Raw genomic sequence first — 17,394 nt, forward strand, 5'->3', positions numbered from 1 at the left:
AACAAATGATCTGTGATTAGCACACTGGGCTCGCTGTCCTACGCCTTTCAAAACTGCTGGCCCGCAGATGTATTCTTTGCAGGACAAGAGTTCAGGAACTGTTTATGATGGAGGAGGTCCAGAGATGGTGCAAGCATAATTGGAGTTTCTGGAGTGAGTAATGGGAGAACAGGAAATCAAGGCCTTTTTGGCCAAAATGGGATGCTGGCAATCACTGTGGAAGAGTAGAGATGAGGCCTGTTGAGAACTTTGAAGATGCAAGAAACTGGGAGAAATAGATACACCAGTGTTAAATTCCACAGGTGGCGTGAAGCATCCATATCCTCTGAACTTGAAAACTTGTCTTTGGACAGAAAACTTTGACAAAGATGGAGTTGAGAGGAATGGCTAGAAGATGAATTTCCCTAATTGTCATGTTTTGCTAAATCTGAGCAAAAAAGACAACTTAGCTTCTTCCTCCTGTTCCTGGTAAAAGTACTTAGGGTTGCAGATATTCTTTTTAAATACAGCTCTCTGTGTCATCAGTATGCTTTGGCAATTGGCTGGACCTGGGCAGCTGGCTACGCTCACAATTTTCACAACTAGCCACATTAGCAACAACTTCTGCTGTCATTGGCCTTTGTAGCCGTAAGACACAAATTGAAATTCCAAGATGAAATCTGCAATGAGCCTCTAAAGAAGGTCCCACCGAGATTCGAACTCGGATCGCTGGATTCAAAGTCCAGAGTGCTAACCATTACACCATGGAACCCTTGGGGCATGCTCAACTGCTCTCTATTTTGCTGGATACATATGTCCGTAGGTTAAGCCCCCTATCCCTTTAACTCCATTACATTTGAATCTTAAAAGAACTTAACCTGAGACCAACTCCAGAACATGTTGCATACCAGGGGGAGAGAAAAGGTCAAAAAGACCTCTCCAAGTCAAAACTAATGTTTCTGCTGCAGGTTTGCCTGGTAGTGGCCTTTAGGAGATAACAAATGATCTGTGATTAGCACATCTGGGTGGCTGGCTACGCTCACTATTTTCACAACCAGCCACGTTAGGAACAACTTCTGCTGTCACTGGCCTTTGTGGCCGTAAGAAACAAATTGAAATTCCAAGATGAAATCTGCAATGAGACTCTGATGAAGGTTCCACCGAGATTTGATCTCGGATCACTGGATTCAAAGTCCAGAGTGCTAACCATTACACCATGGAACCCTGGGGCATGCTCAACTGATCTCTATTTTGCTGTATACATATGTCCGTAGGTTAAGCCCCCTATCCCTTTAACTCCATTAAAATTGAATCTTAAAAGAACTTAACCTGAGACCAACTCCAGAACATGTTGCATACCAGGGGGAGAGAAAAGGTCAAAAAGACCTCTCCAAGGCAAAACTAATGTATCTGCTGCAAGTTTGCCTGGTGGTGGGCTTTAGGAGAGAACAAATGATCTGTGATTAGCACACTGGGCTCGCTGGCCTACGCCTTTCAAAACTGCTGGCCCGCAGATGTATTCTTTGCAGGACAAGAGTTCAGGAACTGTTTATGATGGAGGAGGTCTAGAGATGGTGCAAGCATAATTGGAGTTTCTGGAGTGAGTAATGGGAGAACAGGAAATCAAGGCCTTTGGGGCCAAAATGGGATGCTGGCAATCACTGTGGAAGAGTAGAGATGAGGCCTGTTGAGAACTTTGAAGATGCAAGAAACTGGGAGAAATAGATACACCAGTGTTAAATTCCACAGGTGGCGTGAAGCATCCATATCCTCTGAACTTGAAAACTTGTCTTTGGACAGAAAACTTTGACAAAGATGGAGTTGAGAGGAATGGCTAGAAGATGAATTTCCCTAATTGTCATGTTTTGCTAAATCTGAGCAAAAAAGACAACTTAGCTTCTTCCTCCTGTTCCTGGTAAAAGTACTTAGGGTTGCAGATATTCTTTTTAAATACAGCTCTCTGTGTCATCAGTATGCTTTGGCAATTGGCTGGATCTGGGCAGCTGGCTACGCTCACAATTTTCACAACTAGCCACATTAGCAACAACTTCTGCTGTCATTGGCCTTTGTAGCCGTAAGACACAAATTGAAATTCCAAGATGAAATCTGCAATGAGCCTCTAAAGAAGGTCCCACCGAGATTCGAACTCGGATCGCTGGATTCAAAGTCCAGAGTGCTAACTATTACACCATGGAACCCTTGGGGCATGCTCAACTGCTCTCTTTTTTGCTGGATACATATGTCCGTAGGTTAAGCCCCCTATCCCTTTAACTCCATTAAAATTGAATCTTAAAAGAACTTAACCTGATACCAACTCCAGAACATGTTGCATACCAGGGGGAGACAAAAGGTCAAAAAGACCTCTCCAAGGCAAAACTAATTTATCTGCTGCAGGTTTGCCTGGTAGTGGCCTATAGGAGATAACAAATGATCTGTGATTAGCACATCTGGGTGGCTGGCTACGCTCACTATTTTCACAACCAGCCACATTAGCAACAACTTCTGCTGTCATTGGCCTTTGTAGCCGTAAGACACAAATTGAAATTCCAAGATGAAATCTGCAATGAGCCTCTAAAGAAGGTCCCACCGAGATTCGAACTCGGATCACTGGATTCAAAGTCCAGAGTGCTAACTATTACACCATGGAACCCTTGGGGCATGCTCAACTGCTCTCTATTTTGTTGTATACATATGTCCGTAGGTTAAGCCCCCTATCCCTTTAACTCCATTAAAATTGAATCTTAAAAGAACTTAACCTGAGACCAACTCCAGAACATGTTGCATACCAGGGGGAGAGAAAAGGTCAAAAAGACCTCTCCAAGGCAAAACTAATGTATCTGCTGCAAGTTTGCCTGGTGGTGGGCTTTAGGAGAGAACAAATGATCTGTGATTAGCACACTGGGCTCGCTGTCCTACGCCTTTCAAAACTGCTGGCCCGCAGATGTATTCTTTGCAGGACAAGAGTTCAAGAACTGTTTATGATGGAGGAGGTCCAGAGATGGTGCAAGCATAATTGGAGTTTCTGGAGTGAGTAATGGGAGAACAGGAAATCAAGGCCTTTGGGGCCAAAATGGGATGCTGGCAATCACTGTGGAAGAGTAGAGATGAGGCCTGTTGAGAACTTTGAAGATGCAAGAAACTGGGAGAAATAGATACACCAGTGTTAAATTCCACAGGTGGCGTGAAGCATCCATATCCTCTGAACTTGAAAACTTGTCTTTGGACAGAAAACTTTGACAAAGATGGAGTTGAGAGGAATGGCTAGAAGATGAATTTCCCTAATTGTCATGTTTTGCTAAATCTGAGCAAAAAAGACAACTTAGCTTCTTCCTCCTGTTCCTGGTAAAAGTACTTAGGGTTGCAGATATTCTTTTTAAATACAGCTCTCTGTGTCATCAGTATGCTTTGGCAATTGGCTGGACCTGGGCAGCTGGCTACGCTCACAATTTTCACAACTAGCCACATTAGCAACAACTTCTGCTGTCATTGGCCTTTGTAGCCGTAAGACACAAATTGAAATTCCAAGATGAAATCTGCAATGAGCCTCTAAAGAAGGTCCTACCGAGATTCGAACTTGGATCGCTGGATTCAAAGTGCAGAGTGCTAACCATTACACCATGGAACCCTTGGAGCATGCTCAACTGCTCTCTATTTTGCTGGATACATATGTCCGTAGGTTAAGCCCCCTATCCCTTTAACTCCATTACATTTGAATCTTAAAAGAACTTAACCTGAGACCAACTCCAGAACATGTTGCATACCAGGGGGAGAGAAAAGGTCAAAAAGACCTCTCCAAGTCAAAACTAATGTATCTGCTGCAGGTTTGCCTGGTAGTGGCCTTTAGGAGATAACAAATGATCTGTGATTAGCACATCTGGGTGGCTGGCTACGCTCACTATTTTCACAACCAGCCACGTTAGCAACAACTTCTGCTGTCACTGGCCTTTGTGGCCGTAAGAAACAAATTGAAATTCCAAGATGAAATCTGCAATGAGCCTCTAAAGAAGGTCCTACCGAGATTCGAACTTGGATCGCTGGATTCAAAGTGCAGAGTGCTAACCATTACACCATGGAACCCTTGGAGCATGCTCAACTGCTCTCTATTTTGCTGGATACATATGTCCGTAGGTTAAGCCCCCTATCCCTTTAACTCCATTACATTTGAATCTTAAAAGAACTTAACCTGAGACCAACTCCAGAACATGTTGCATACCAGGGGGAGAGAAAAGGTCAAAAAGACCTCTCCAAGTCAAAACTAATGTATCTGCTGCAGGTTTGCCTGGTAGTGGCCTTTAGGAGATAACAAATGATCTGTGATTAGCACATCTGGGTGGCTGGCTACGCTCACTATTTTCACAACCAGCCACGTTAGCAACAACTTCTGCTGTCATTGGCCTTTGTGGCCGTAAGACACAAATTGAAATTCCAAGATGAAATCTGCAATGAGCCTCTAAGGAAGGTCCCACCGAGATTCGAACTCAGATCACTGGATTCAAAGTCCAGAGTGCTAACCATTACACCATGGAACCCTTGGGCATGGTCAACAGCTCTCTATTTTGCTGTATACATATGTCCGTAGGTTAAGCCCCCTATCCCTTTAACTCCATTAAAATTGAATCTTAAAAGAACTTAACCTGAGACCAACTCCAGAACATGTTGCATACCAGGGGGAGAGAAAAGGTCAAAAAGACCTCTCCAAGGCAAAACTAATGTATCTGCTGCAAGTTTGCCTGGTGGTGGGCTTTAGGAGAGAACAAATGATCTGTGATTAGCACACTGGGCTCGCTGTCCTACGCCTTTCAAAACTGCTGGCCCGCAGATGTATTCTTTGCAGGACAAGAGTTCAGGAACTGTTTATGATGGAGGAGGTCCAGAGATGGTGCAAGCATAATTGGAGTTTCTGGAGTGAGTAATGGGAGAACAGGAAATCAAGGCCTTTGGGGCCAAAATGGGATGCTGGCAATCACTGTGGAAGAGTAGAGATGAGGCCTGTTGAGAACTTTGAAGATGCCAGAAACTGGGAGAAATAGATACACCAGTGTTAAATTCCACAGGTGGCGTGAAGCATCCATATCCTCTGAACTTGAAAACTTGTCTTTGGACAGAAAACTTTGACAAAGATGGAGTTGAGAGGAATGGCTAGAAGATGAATTTCCCTAATTGTCATGTTTTGCTAAATCTGAGCAAAAAAGACAACTTAGCTTCTTCCTCCTGTTCCTGGTAAAAGTACTTAGGGTTGCAGATATTCTTTTTAAATACAGCTCTCTGTGTCATCAGTATGCTTTGGCAATTGGCTGGACCTGGGCAGCTGGCTACGCTCACAATTTTCACAACTAGCCACATTAGCAACAACTTCTGCTGTCATTGGCCTTTGTAGCCGTAAGACACAAATTGAAATTCCAAGATGAAATCTGCAATGAGCCTCTAAAGAAGGTCCCACCGAGATTCGAACTCGGATCGCTGGATTCAAAGTCCAGAGTGCTAACCATTACACCATGGAACCCTTGGGGCATGCTCAACTGCTCTCTATTTTGCTGGATACATATGTCCGTAGGTTAAGCCCCCTATCCCTTTAACTCCATTAAAATTGAATCTTAAAAGAACTTAACCTGATACCAACTCCAGAACATGTTGCATACCAGGGGGAGACAAAAGGTCAAAAAGACCTCTCCAAGGCAAAACTAAAGTATCTGCTGCAGGTTTGCCTGGTAGTGGCCTATAGGAGATAACAAATGATCTGTGATTAGCACATCTGGGTGGCTGGCTACGCTCACTATTTTCACAACCAGCCACATTAGCAACAACTTCTGCTGTCATTGGCCTTTGTGGCCGTAAGACACAAATTGAAATTCCAAGATGAAATCTGCAATGAGCCTCTAAAGAAGGTCCCACCGAGGTTTGAACTTGGATCCCTGGATTCAAAGTGCAGAGTGCTAACCATTACACCATGGAACCCTTGGGGCATGCTCAACTGCTCTCTATTTTGCTGGATACATATGTCCGTAGGTTAAGCCCCCTATCCCTTTAACTCCATTACATTTGAATCTTAAAAGAACTTAACCTGAGACCAACTCCAGAACATGTTGCATACCAGGGGGAGAGAAAAGGTCAAAAAGACCTCTCCAAGTCAAAACTAATGTATCTGCTGCAGGTTTGCCTGGTAGTGGCCTTTAGGAGATAACAAATGATCTGTGATTAGCACATCTGTGTGGCTGGCTACGCTCACTATTTTCACAACCAGCAACGTTAGCAACAACTTCTGCTGTCACTGGCCTTTGTGGCCGTAAGACACAAATTGAAATTCCAAGATGAAATCTGCAATGAGCCTCTAAGGAAGGTCCCACCAAGATTCGAACTCAGATCGCTGGATTCAAAGTCCAGAGTGCTAACCATTACACCATGGAACCCTTGGGCATGCTCAACTGCTCTCTATTTTGCTGTATACATATGTCCGTAGGTTAAGCCCCCTATCCCTTTAACTCCATTAAAATTGAATCTTAAAAGAACTTAACCTGAGACCAACTCCAGAACATGTTGCATACCAGGGGGAGAGAAAAGGTCAAAAAGACCTCTCCAAGTCAAAACTAATGTATCTGCTGCAGGTTTGCCTGGTAGTGGCCTTTAGGAGATAACAAATGATTTGTGATTAGCACATCTGGGTGGCTGGCTACGCTCACTATTTTCACAACCAGCCACGTTAGCAACAACTTCTGCTGTCACTGGCCTTTGTGGCCGTAAGAAACAAATTGAAATTCCAAGATGAAATCTGCAATGAGACTCTGATGAAGGTTCCACCGAGATTTGATCTCGGATCACTGGATTCAAAGTCCAGAGTGCTAACCATTACACCATGGAACCCTTGGGCATGCCCAACTGCTCTCTATTTTGCTGTATACATATGTCCGTAGGTTAAGCCCCCTATCCCTTTAACTCCATTAAAATTGAATCTTAAAAGAACTTAACCTGATACCAACTCCAGAACATGTTGCATACCAGGGGGAGACAAAAGGTCAAAAAGACCTCTCCAAGGCAAAACTAAAGTATCTGCTGCAGGTTTGCCTGGTAGTGGCCTATAGGAGATAACAAATGATCTGTGATTAGCACATCTGGGTGGCTGGCTACGCTCACTATTTTCACAACCAGCCACATTAGCAACAACTAACTTCTGCTGTCATTGGCCTTTGTGGCCGTAAGACACAATTTGAAATTCCAAGATGAAATCTGCAATGAGCCTCTAAAGAAGGTCCCACCGAGGTTTGAACTTGGATCGCTGGATTCAAAGTGCAGAGTGCTAACCATTACACCATGGAACCCTTGGGGCATGCTCAACTGCTCTCTATTTTGCTGGATACATATGTCCGTAGGTTAAGCCCCCTATCCCTTTAACTCCATTACATTTGAATCTTAAAAGAACTTAACCTGAGACCAACTCCAGAACATGTTGCATACCAGGGGGAGAGAAAAGGTCAAAAAGACCTCTCCAAGTCAAAACTAATGTATCTGCTGCAGGTTTGCCTGGTAGTGGCCTTTAGGAGATAACAAATGATCTGTGATTAGCACATCTGTGTGGCTGGCTACGCTCACTATTTTCACAACCAGCAACGTTAGCAACAACTTCTGCTGTCACTGGCCTTTGTGGCCGTAAGACACAAATTGAAATTCCAAGATGAAATCTGCAATGAGCCTCTAAGGAAGGTCCCACCAAGATTCGAACTCAGATCGCTGGATTCAAAGTCCAGAGTGCTAACCATTACACCATGGAACCCTTGGGCATGCTCAACTGCTCTCTATTTTGCTGTATACATATGTCCGTAGGTTAAGCCCCCTATCCCTTTAACTCCATTAAAATTGAATCTTAAAAGAACTTAACCTGAGACCAACTCCAGAACATGTTGCATACCAGGGGGAGAGAAAAGGTCAAAAAGACCTCTCCAAGGCAAAACTAATGTATCTGCTGCAAGTTTGCCTGGTGGTGGGCTTTAGGAGAGAACAAATGATCTGTGATTAGCACACTGGGCTCGCTGTCCTACGCCTTTCAAAACTGCTGGCCCGCAGATGTATTCTTTGCAGGACAAGAGTTCAGGAACTGTTTATGATGGAGGAGGTCCAGAGATGGTGCAAGCATAATTGGAGTTTCTGGAGTGAGTAATGGGAGAACAGGAAATCAAGGCCTTTGGGGCCAAAATGGGATGCTGGCAATCACTGTGGAAGAGTAGAGATGAGGCCTGTTGAGAACTTTGAAGATGCAAGAAACTGGGAGAAATAGATACACCAGTGTTAAATTCCACAGGTGGCGTGAAGCATCCATATCCTCTGAACTTGAAAACTTGTCTTTGGACAGAAAACTTTGACAAAGATGGAGTTGAGAGGAATGGCTAGAAGATGAATTTCCCTAATTGTCATGTTTTGCTAAATCTGAGCAAAAAAGACAACTTAGCTTCTTCCTCCTGTTCCTGGTAAAAGTACTTAGGGTTGCAGATATTCTTTTTAAATACAGCTCTCTGTGTCATCAGTATGCTTTGGCAATTGGCTGGACCTGGGCAGCTGGCTACGCTCACAATTTTCACAACTAGCCACATTAGCAACAACTTCTGCTGTCATTGGCCTTTGTAGCCGTAAGACACAAATTGAAATTCCAAGATGAAATCTGCAATGAGCCTCTAAAGAAGGTCCCACCGAGATTCGAACTCGGATCGCTGGATTCAAAGTCCAGAGTGCTAACCATTACACCATGGAACCCTTGGGGCATGCTCAACTGCTCTCTATTTTGCTGGATACATATGTCCGTAGGTTAAGCCCCCTATCCCTTTAACTCCATTAAAATTGAATCTTAAAAGAACTTAACCTGAGACCAACTCCAGAACATGTTGCATACCAGGGGGAGAGAAAAGGTCAAAAAGACCTCTCCAAGGCAAAACTAATGTATCTGCTGCAGGTTTGCCTGGTAGTGGCCTTTAGGAGATAACAAATGATCTGTGATTAGCACATCTGGGTGGCTGGCTACGCTCACTATTTTCACAACCAGCCACGTTAGCAACAACTTCTGCTGTCACTGGCCTTTGTGGCCGTAAGAAACAAATTGAAATTCCAAGATGAAATCTGCAATGAGACTCTGATGAAGGTTCCACCGAGACTTGATCTCGGATCACTGGATTCAAAGTCCAGAGTGCTAACCATTACACCATGGAACCCTTGGGCATGCTCAACTGCTCTCTATTTTGCTGTATACATATGTCCGTAGGTTAAGCCCCCTATCCCTTTAACTCCATTAAAATTGAATCTTAAAAGAACTTAACCTGAGACCAACTCCAGAACATGTTGCATACCAGGGGGAGAGAAAAGGTCAAAAAGACCTCTCCAAGGCAAAACTAATGTATCTGCTGCAAGTTTGCCTGGTGGTGGGCTTTAGGAGAGAACAAATGATCTGTGATTAGCACACTGGGCTCGCTGTCCTACGCCTTTCAAAACTGCTGGCCCGCAGATGTATTCTTTGCAGGACAAGAGTTCAGGAACTGTTTATGATGGAGGAGGTCCAGAGATGGTGCAAGCATAATTGGAGTTTCTGGAGTGAGTAATGGGAGAACAGGAAATCAAGGCCTTTTTGGCCAAAATGGGATGCTGGCAATCACTGTGGAAGAGTAGAGATGAGGCCTGTTGAGAACTTTGAAGATGCAAGAAACTGGGAGAAATAGATACACCAGTGTTAAATTCCACAGGTGGCGTGAAGCATCCATATCCTCTGAACTTGAAAACTTGTCTTTGGACAGAAAACTTTGACAAAGATGGAGTTGAGAGGAATGGCTAGAAGATGAATTTCCCTAATTGTCATGTTTTGCTAAATCTGAGCAAAAAAGACAACTTAGCTTCTTCCTCCTGTTCCTGGTAAAAGTACTTAGGGTTGCAGATATTCTTTTTAAATACAGCTCTCTGTGTCATCAGTATGCTTTGGCAATTGGCTGGACCTGGGCAGCTGGCTACGCTCACAATTTTCACAACTAGCCACATTAGCAACAACTTCTGCTGTCATTGGCCTTTGTAGCCGTAAGACACAAATTGAAATTCCAAGATGAAATCTGCAATGAGCCTCTAAAGAAGGTCCCACCGAGATTCGAACTCGGATCGCTGGATTCAAAGTCCAGAGTGCTAACCATTACACCATGGAACCCTTGGGGCATGCTCAACTGCTCTCTATTTTGCTGGATACATATGTCCGTAGGTTAAGCCCCCTATCCCTTTAACTCCATTACATTTGAATCTTAAAAGAACTTAACCTGAGACCAACTCCAGAACATGTTGCATACCAGGGGGAGAGAAAAGGTCAAAAAGACCTCTCCAAGTCAAAACTAATGTTTCTGCTGCAGGTTTGCCTGGTAGTGGCCTTTAGGAGATAACAAATGATCTGTGATTAGCACATCTGGGTGGCTGGCTACGCTCACTATTTTCACAACCAGCCACGTTAGGAACAACTTCTGCTGTCACTGGCCTTTGTGGCCGTAAGAAACAAATTGAAATTCCAAGATGAAATCTGCAATGAGACTCTGATGAAGGTTCCACCGAGATTTGATCTCGGATCACTGGATTCAAAGTCCAGAGTGCTAACCATTACACCATGGAACCCTGGGGCATGCTCAACTGATCTCTATTTTGCTGTATACATATGTCCGTAGGTTAAGCCCCCTATCCCTTTAACTCCATTAAAATTGAATCTTAAAAGAACTTAACCTGAGACCAACTCCAGAACATGTTGCATACCAGGGGGAGAGAAAAGGTCAAAAAGACCTCTCCAAGGCAAAACTAATGTATCTGCTGCAAGTTTGCCTGGTGGTGGGCTTTAGGAGAGAACAAATGATCTGTGATTAGCACACTGGGCTCGCTGGCCTACGCCTTTCAAAACTGCTGGCCCGCAGATGTATTCTTTGCAGGACAAGAGTTCAGGAACTGTTTATGATGGAGGAGGTCTAGAGATGGTGCAAGCATAATTGGAGTTTCTGGAGTGAGTAATGGGAGAACAGGAAATCAAGGCCTTTGGGGCCAAAATGGGATGCTGGCAATCACTGTGGAAGAGTAGAGATGAGGCCTGTTGAGAACTTTGAAGATGCAAGAAACTGGGAGAAATAGATACACCAGTGTTAAATTCCACAGGTGGCGTGAAGCATCCATATCCTCTGAACTTGAAAACTTGTCTTTGGACAGAAAACTTTGACAAAGATGGAGTTGAGAGGAATGGCTAGAAGATGAATTTCCCTAATTGTCATGTTTTGCTAAATCTGAGCAAAAAAGACAACTTAGCTTCTTCCTCCTGTTCCTGGTAAAAGTACTTAGGGTTGCAGATATTCTTTTTAAATACAGCTCTCTGTGTCATCAGTATGCTTTGGCAATTGGCTGGATCTGGGCAGCTGGCTACGCTCACAATTTTCACAACTAGCCACATTAGCAACAACTTCTGCTGTCATTGGCCTTTGTAGCCGTAAGACACAAATTGAAATTCCAAGATGAAATCTGCAATGAGCCTCTAAAGAAGGTCCCACCGAGATTCGAACTCGGATCGCTGGATTCAAAGTCCAGAGTGCTAACTATTACACCATGGAACCCTTGGGGCATGCTCAACTGCTCTCTTTTTTGCTGGATACATATGTCCGTAGGTTAAGCCCCCTATCCCTTTAACTCCATTAAAATTGAATCTTAAAAGAACTTAACCTGATACCAACTCCAGAACATGTTGCATACCAGGGGGAGACAAAAGGTCAAAAAGACCTCTCCAAGGCAAAACTAATTTATCTGCTGCAGGTTTGCCTGGTAGTGGCCTATAGGAGATAACAAATGATCTGTGATTAGCACATCTGGGTGGCTGGCTACGCTCACTATTTTCACAACCAGCCACATTAGCAACAACTTCTGCTGTCATTGGCCTTTGTAGCCGTAAGACACAAATTGAAATTCCAAGATGAAATCTGCAATGAGCCTCTAAAGAAGGTCCCACCGAGATTCGAACTCGGATCGCTGGATTCAAAGTCCAGAGTGCTAACTATTACACCATGGAACCCTTGGGGCATGCTCAACTGCTCTCTATTTTGCTGGATACATATGTCCGTAGGTTAAGCCCCCTATCCCTTTAACTCCATTAAAATTGAATCTTAAAAGAACTTAACCTGAGACCAACTCCAGAACATGTTGCATACCAGGGGGAGAGAAAAGGTCAAAAAGACCTCTCCATGTCAAAACTAATGTATCTGCTGCAGGTTTGCCTGGTAGTGGCCTTTAGGAGATAACAAATGATCTGTGATTAGCACATCTGGGTGGCTGGCTATGCTCACTATTTTCACAACCAGCCACGTTAGCAACAACTTCTGCTGTCACTGGCCTTTGTGGCCGTAAGAAACAAATTGAAATTCCAAGATGAAATCTGCAATGAGACTCTGATGAAGGTTCCACCGAGATTTGATCTCGGATCACTGGATTCAAAGTCCAGAGTGCTAACCATTACACCATGGAACCCTTGGGCATGCTCAACTGCTCTCTATTTTGTTGTATACATATGTCCGTAGGTTAAGCCCCCTATCCCTTTAACTCCATTAAAATTGAATCTTAAAAGAACTTAACCTGAGACCAACTCCAGAACATGTTGCATACCAGGGGGAGAGAAAAGGTCAAAAAGACCTCTCCAAGGCAAAACTAATGTATCTGCTGCAAGTTTGCCTGGTGGTGGGCTTTAGGAGAGAACAAATGATCTGTGATTAGCACACTGGGCTCGCTGTCCTACGCCTTTCAAAACTGCTGGCCCGCAGATGTATTCTTTGCAGGACAAGAGTTCAAGAACTGTTTATGATGGAGGAGGTCCAGAGATGGTGCAAGCATAATTGGAGTTTCTGGAGTGAGTAATGGGAGAACAGGAAATCAAGGCCTTTGGGGCCAAAATGGGATGCTGGCAATCACTGTGGAAGAGTAGAGATGAGGCCTGTTGAGAACTTTGAAGATGCAAGAAACTGGGAGAAATAGATACACCAGTGTTAAATTCCACAGGTGGCGTGAAGCATCCATATCCTCTGAACTTGAAAACTTGTCTTTGGACAGAAAACTTTGACAAAGATGGAGTTGAGAGGAATGGCTAGAAGATGAATTTCCCTAATTGTCATGTTTTGCTAAATCTGAGCAAAAAAGACAACTTAGCTTCTTCCTCCTGTTCCTGGTAAAAGTACTTAGGGTTGCAGATATTCTTTTTAAATACAGCTCTCTGTGTCATCAGTATGCTTTGGCAATTGGCTGGACCTGGGCAGCTGGCTACGCTCACAATTTTCACAACTAGCCACATTAGCAACAACTTCTGCTGTCATTGGCCTTTGTAGCCGTAAGACACAAATTGAAATTCCAAGATGAAATCTGCAATGAGCCTCTAAAGAAGGTCCCACCAAGATTCGAACTCGGATCGCTGGATTCAAAGTCCAGAGTGCTAACCATTACACCATGGAACCCTTGGGGCATGCTCAACTGCTCTCTATTTTGCTGGATACATATGTCCGTAGGTTAAGCCCCCTATCCCTTTAACTCCATTAAAATTGAATCTTAAAAGAACTTAACCTGATACCAACTCCAGAACATGTTGCATACCAGGGGGAGACAAAAGGTCAAAAAGACCTCTCCAAGGCAAAACTAATGTATCTGCTGCAGGTTTGCCTGGTAGTGGCCTATAGGAGATAACAAATGATCTGTGATTAGCACATCTGGGTGGCTGTCTACGCTCACTATTTTCACAACCAGCCACATTAGCAACAACTTCTGCTGTCATTGGCCTTTGTGGCCGTAAGACACAAATTGAAATTCCAAGATGAAATCTACAATGAGCCTATAAAGAAGGTCCCACCGAGATTCGAACTCGGATCGCTGGATTCAAAGTCCAGAGTGCTAACCATTACACCATGAAACCCTTGGGGCATGCTCAACTGCTCTCTATTTTGCTGGATACATATGTCCGTAGGTTAAGCCCCCTATCCCTTTAACTCCATTACATTTGAATCTTAAAAGAACTTAACCTGAGACCAACTCCAGAACATGTTGCATACCAGGGGGAGAGAAAAGTTCAAAAAGACCTCTCCAAGTCAAAACTAATGTATCTGCTGCAGGTTTGCCTGGTAGTGGCCTTTAGGAGATAACAAATGATCTGTGATTAGCACATCTGGGTGGCTGGCTACGCTCACTATTTTCACAACCAGCCACGTTAGCAACAACTTCTGCTGTCACTGGCCTTTGTGGCCGTAAGAAACAAATTGAAATCTGCAATGAGACTCTGATGAAGGTTCCACCGAGATTTGATCTCGGATCACTGGATTCAAAGTCCAGAGTGCTAACCATTACACCATGGAACCCTTGGGCATGCTCAACTGCTCTCTATTTTGCTGTATACATATGTCCGTAGGTTAAGCCCCCAATCCCTTTAACTCCATTAAAATTGAATCTTAAAAGAACTTAACCTGAGACCAACTCCAGAACATGTTGCATACCAGGGGGAGAGAAAAGGTCAAAAAGACCTCTCCAAGGCAAAACTAATGTATCTGCTGCAAGTTTGCCTGGTGGTGGGCTTTAGGAGAGAACAAATGATCTGTGATTAGCACACTGGGCTCGCTGTCCTACGCCTTTCAAAACTGCTGGCCCGCAGATGTATTCTTTGCAGGACAAGAGTTCAGGAACTGTTTATGATGAAGGAGGTCCAGAGATGGTGCAAGCATAATTGGAGTTTCTGGAGTGAGTAATGGGAGAACAGGAAATCAAGGCCTTTGGGGCCAAAATGGGATGCTGGCAATCACTGTGGAAGAGTAGAGATGAGGCCTGTTGAGAACTTTGAAGATGCAAGAAACTGGGAGAAATAGATACACCAGTGTTAAATTCCACAGGTGGCGTGAAGCATCCATATCCTCTGAACTTGAAAACTTGTCTTTGGACAGAAAACTTTGACAAAGATGGAGTTGAGAGGAATGGCTAGAAGATGAATTTCCCTAATTGTCATGTTTTGCTAAATCTGAGCAAAAAAGACAACTTAGCTTCTTCCTCCTGTTCCTGGTAAAAGTACTTAGGGTTGCAGATATTCTTTTTAAATACAGCTCTCTGTGTCATCAGTATGCTTTGGCAATTGGCTGGACCTGGGCAGCTGGCTACGCTCACAATTTTCACAACTAGCCACATTAGCAACAACTTCTGCTGTCATTGGCCTTTGTAGCCGTAAGACACAAATTGAAATTCCAAGATGAAATCTGCAATGAGCCTCTAAAGAAGGTCCCACCGAGATTCGAACTCGGATCGCTGTATTCAAAGTCCAGAGTGCTAACCATTACACAAAGGAACCCTTGGGGCATGCTCAACTGCTCTCTATTTTGCTGGATACATATGTCCGTAGGTTAAGCCCCCTATCCCTTTAACTCCATTAAAATTGAATCTTAAAAGAACTTAACCTGATACCAACTCCAGAACATGTTGCATACCAGGGGGAGAGAAAAGGTCAAAAAGACCTCTCCAAGGCAAAACTAATGTATCTGCTGCAGGTTTGCCTGGTAGTGGCCTATAGTAGATAACAAATGATCTGTGATTAGCACATCTGGGTGGCTGGCTACGCTCACTATTTTCACAACCAGCCACATTAGCAACAACTTCTGCTGTCATTGGCCTTTGTGGCCGTAAGACACAAATTGAAATTCCAAGATGAAATCTACAATGAGCCTCTAAAGAAGGTCCCACCGAGATTTGAACTCAGATCGCTGGATTCAAAGTCCAGAGTGCTAACCATTACACCATGGAACCCTTGGGGCATGCTCAACTGCTCTCTATTTTGCTGGATACATATGTCCGTAGGTTAAGCCCCCTATCCCTTTAACTCCATTACATTTGAATCTTAAAAGAACTTAACCTGAGACCAACTCCAGAACATGTTGCATACCAGGGGGAGAGAAAAGGTCAAAAAGACCTCTCCAAGTCAAAACTAATGTATCTGCTGCAGGTTTGCCTGGTAGTGGCCTTTAGGAGATAACAAATGATCTGTGATTAGCACATCTGGGTGGCTGGCTACGCTCACTATTTTCACAACCAGCCACGTTAGCAACAACTTCTGCTGTCACTGGCCTTTGTGGCCGTAAGAAACAAATTGAAATTCCAAGATGAAATCTGCAATGAGACTCTGATGAAGGTTCCACCGAGATTCGATCTCGGATCACTGGATTCAAAGTCCAGAGTGCTAACCATTACACCATGGAACCCTTGGGCATGCTCAACTGCTCTCTATTTTGCTGTATACATATGTCCGTAGGTTAAGCCCCCTATCCCTTTAACTCCATTAAAATTGAATCTTAAAAGAACTTAACCTGAGACCAACTCCAGAACATGTTGCATACCAGGGGGAGAGAAAAGGTCAAAAAGACCTCTCCAAGGCAAAACTAATGTATCTGCTGCAAGTTTGCCTGGTGGTGGGCTTTAGGAGAGAACAAATTATCTGTGATTAGCACACTGGGCTCGCTGTCCTACGCCTTTCAAAACTGCTGGCCCGCAGATGTATTCTTTGCAGGACAAGAGTTCAGGAACTGTTTATGATGAAGGAGGTCCAGAGATGGTGCAAGCATAATTGGAGTTTCTGGAGTGAGTAATGGGAGAACAGGAAATCAAGGCCTTTGGGGCCAAAATGGGATGCTGGCAATCACTGTGGAAGAGTAGAGATGAGGCCTGTTGAGAACTTTGAAGATGCAAGAAACTGGGAGAAATAGATACACCAGTGTTAAATTCCACAGGTGGCGTGAAGCATCCATATCCTCTGAACTTGAAAACTTGTCTTTGGACAGAAAACTTTGACAAAGATGGAGTTGAGAGGAATGGCTAGAAGATGAATTTCCCTAATTGTCATGTTTTGCTAAATCTGAGCAAAAAAGACAACTTAGCTTCTTCCTCCTGTTCCTGGTAAAAGTACTTAGGGTTGCAGATATTCTTTTTAAATACAGCTCTCTGTGTCATCAGTATGCTTTGGCAATTGGCTGGACCTGGGCAGCTGGCTACGCTCACAATTTTCACAACTAGCCACATTAGCAACAACTTCTGCTGTCATTGGCCTTTGTAGCCGTAAGACACAAATTGAAATTCCAAGATGAAATCTGCAATGAGCCTCTAAAGAAGGTCCCACCGAGATTCGAACTCGGATCGCTGGATTCAAAGTCCAGAGTGCTAACCATTACACCATGGAACCCTTGAGGCATGCTCAACTGCTCTCTATTTTGCTGGATACATATGTCCGTAGGTTAAGCCCCCTATCCCTTTAACTCCATTAAAATTGAATCTTAAAAGAACTTAACCTGAGACCAACTCCAGAACATGTTGCATACCAGGGGGAGAGAAAAGGTCAAAAAGACCTCTCCAAGGCAAAACTAATGTATCTGCTGCAGGTTTGCC

The 17,394-nt window shown here is 43.8% G+C and overlaps 20 non-coding genes across 20 annotated transcripts; all 20 read right to left on the reverse strand.

Annotated features, from left to right (window-relative positions):
- Positions 1 to 679: 679 nt before the first annotated feature.
- Positions 680 to 751, reverse strand: TRNAQ-UUG (transfer RNA glutamine (anticodon UUG)). Its single transcript has one exon. It is a non-coding gene; the product is annotated as a tRNA-Gln (tRNA).
- Positions 752 to 1,131: 380 nt separating this feature from the next.
- Positions 1,132 to 1,203, reverse strand: TRNAQ-UUG (transfer RNA glutamine (anticodon UUG)). Its single transcript has one exon. It is a non-coding gene; the product is annotated as a tRNA-Gln (tRNA).
- A 902-nt stretch (positions 1,204 to 2,105) lies between these two features.
- On the reverse strand, positions 2,106 to 2,177 carry TRNAQ-UUG (transfer RNA glutamine (anticodon UUG)). The gene has a single exon. It is a non-coding gene; the product is annotated as a tRNA-Gln (tRNA).
- Positions 2,178 to 2,557: 380 nt separating this feature from the next.
- On the reverse strand, positions 2,558 to 2,629 carry TRNAQ-UUG (transfer RNA glutamine (anticodon UUG)). The gene has a single exon. It is a non-coding gene; the product is annotated as a tRNA-Gln (tRNA).
- A 1,807-nt stretch (positions 2,630 to 4,436) lies between these two features.
- Positions 4,437 to 4,508, reverse strand: TRNAQ-UUG (transfer RNA glutamine (anticodon UUG)). The gene has a single exon. It is a non-coding gene; the product is annotated as a tRNA-Gln (tRNA).
- Positions 4,509 to 5,410: 902 nt separating this feature from the next.
- Positions 5,411 to 5,482, reverse strand: TRNAQ-UUG (transfer RNA glutamine (anticodon UUG)). The gene has a single exon. It is a non-coding gene; the product is annotated as a tRNA-Gln (tRNA).
- A 1,283-nt stretch (positions 5,483 to 6,765) lies between these two features.
- On the reverse strand, positions 6,766 to 6,837 carry TRNAQ-UUG (transfer RNA glutamine (anticodon UUG)). The gene has a single exon. It is a non-coding gene; the product is annotated as a tRNA-Gln (tRNA).
- A 1,809-nt stretch (positions 6,838 to 8,646) lies between these two features.
- TRNAQ-UUG (transfer RNA glutamine (anticodon UUG)) lies at positions 8,647 to 8,718 on the reverse strand. Its single transcript has one exon. It is a non-coding gene; the product is annotated as a tRNA-Gln (tRNA).
- A 380-nt stretch (positions 8,719 to 9,098) lies between these two features.
- On the reverse strand, positions 9,099 to 9,170 carry TRNAQ-UUG (transfer RNA glutamine (anticodon UUG)). The gene has a single exon. It is a non-coding gene; the product is annotated as a tRNA-Gln (tRNA).
- Positions 9,171 to 10,072: 902 nt separating this feature from the next.
- On the reverse strand, positions 10,073 to 10,144 carry TRNAQ-UUG (transfer RNA glutamine (anticodon UUG)). Its single transcript has one exon. It is a non-coding gene; the product is annotated as a tRNA-Gln (tRNA).
- A 380-nt stretch (positions 10,145 to 10,524) lies between these two features.
- TRNAQ-UUG (transfer RNA glutamine (anticodon UUG)) lies at positions 10,525 to 10,596 on the reverse strand. Its single transcript has one exon. It is a non-coding gene; the product is annotated as a tRNA-Gln (tRNA).
- A 902-nt stretch (positions 10,597 to 11,498) lies between these two features.
- Positions 11,499 to 11,570, reverse strand: TRNAQ-UUG (transfer RNA glutamine (anticodon UUG)). The gene has a single exon. It is a non-coding gene; the product is annotated as a tRNA-Gln (tRNA).
- Positions 11,571 to 11,950: 380 nt separating this feature from the next.
- On the reverse strand, positions 11,951 to 12,022 carry TRNAQ-UUG (transfer RNA glutamine (anticodon UUG)). The gene has a single exon. It is a non-coding gene; the product is annotated as a tRNA-Gln (tRNA).
- A 380-nt stretch (positions 12,023 to 12,402) lies between these two features.
- TRNAQ-UUG (transfer RNA glutamine (anticodon UUG)) lies at positions 12,403 to 12,474 on the reverse strand. The gene has a single exon. It is a non-coding gene; the product is annotated as a tRNA-Gln (tRNA).
- A 902-nt stretch (positions 12,475 to 13,376) lies between these two features.
- On the reverse strand, positions 13,377 to 13,448 carry TRNAQ-UUG (transfer RNA glutamine (anticodon UUG)). Its single transcript has one exon. It is a non-coding gene; the product is annotated as a tRNA-Gln (tRNA).
- Positions 13,449 to 13,828: 380 nt separating this feature from the next.
- On the reverse strand, positions 13,829 to 13,900 carry TRNAQ-UUG (transfer RNA glutamine (anticodon UUG)). The gene has a single exon. It is a non-coding gene; the product is annotated as a tRNA-Gln (tRNA).
- Positions 13,901 to 14,267: 367 nt separating this feature from the next.
- On the reverse strand, positions 14,268 to 14,339 carry TRNAQ-UUG (transfer RNA glutamine (anticodon UUG)). Its single transcript has one exon. It is a non-coding gene; the product is annotated as a tRNA-Gln (tRNA).
- Positions 14,340 to 15,693: 1,354 nt separating this feature from the next.
- TRNAQ-UUG (transfer RNA glutamine (anticodon UUG)) lies at positions 15,694 to 15,765 on the reverse strand. The gene has a single exon. It is a non-coding gene; the product is annotated as a tRNA-Gln (tRNA).
- Positions 15,766 to 16,145: 380 nt separating this feature from the next.
- TRNAQ-UUG (transfer RNA glutamine (anticodon UUG)) lies at positions 16,146 to 16,217 on the reverse strand. Its single transcript has one exon. It is a non-coding gene; the product is annotated as a tRNA-Gln (tRNA).
- A 902-nt stretch (positions 16,218 to 17,119) lies between these two features.
- TRNAQ-UUG (transfer RNA glutamine (anticodon UUG)) lies at positions 17,120 to 17,191 on the reverse strand. Its single transcript has one exon. It is a non-coding gene; the product is annotated as a tRNA-Gln (tRNA).
- Between the last annotated feature and the right edge of the window lie 203 nt (positions 17,192 to 17,394).

Source organism: Lithobates pipiens, unplaced genomic scaffold (assembly GCF_037356315.1).
Source record: "Lithobates pipiens isolate NorthernLeopardFrog02 unplaced genomic scaffold, aLitPip1_a1.2 Scaffold_18, whole genome shotgun sequence".
NCBI lineage: Eukaryota > Metazoa > Chordata > Amphibia > Anura > Ranidae > Lithobates > Lithobates pipiens.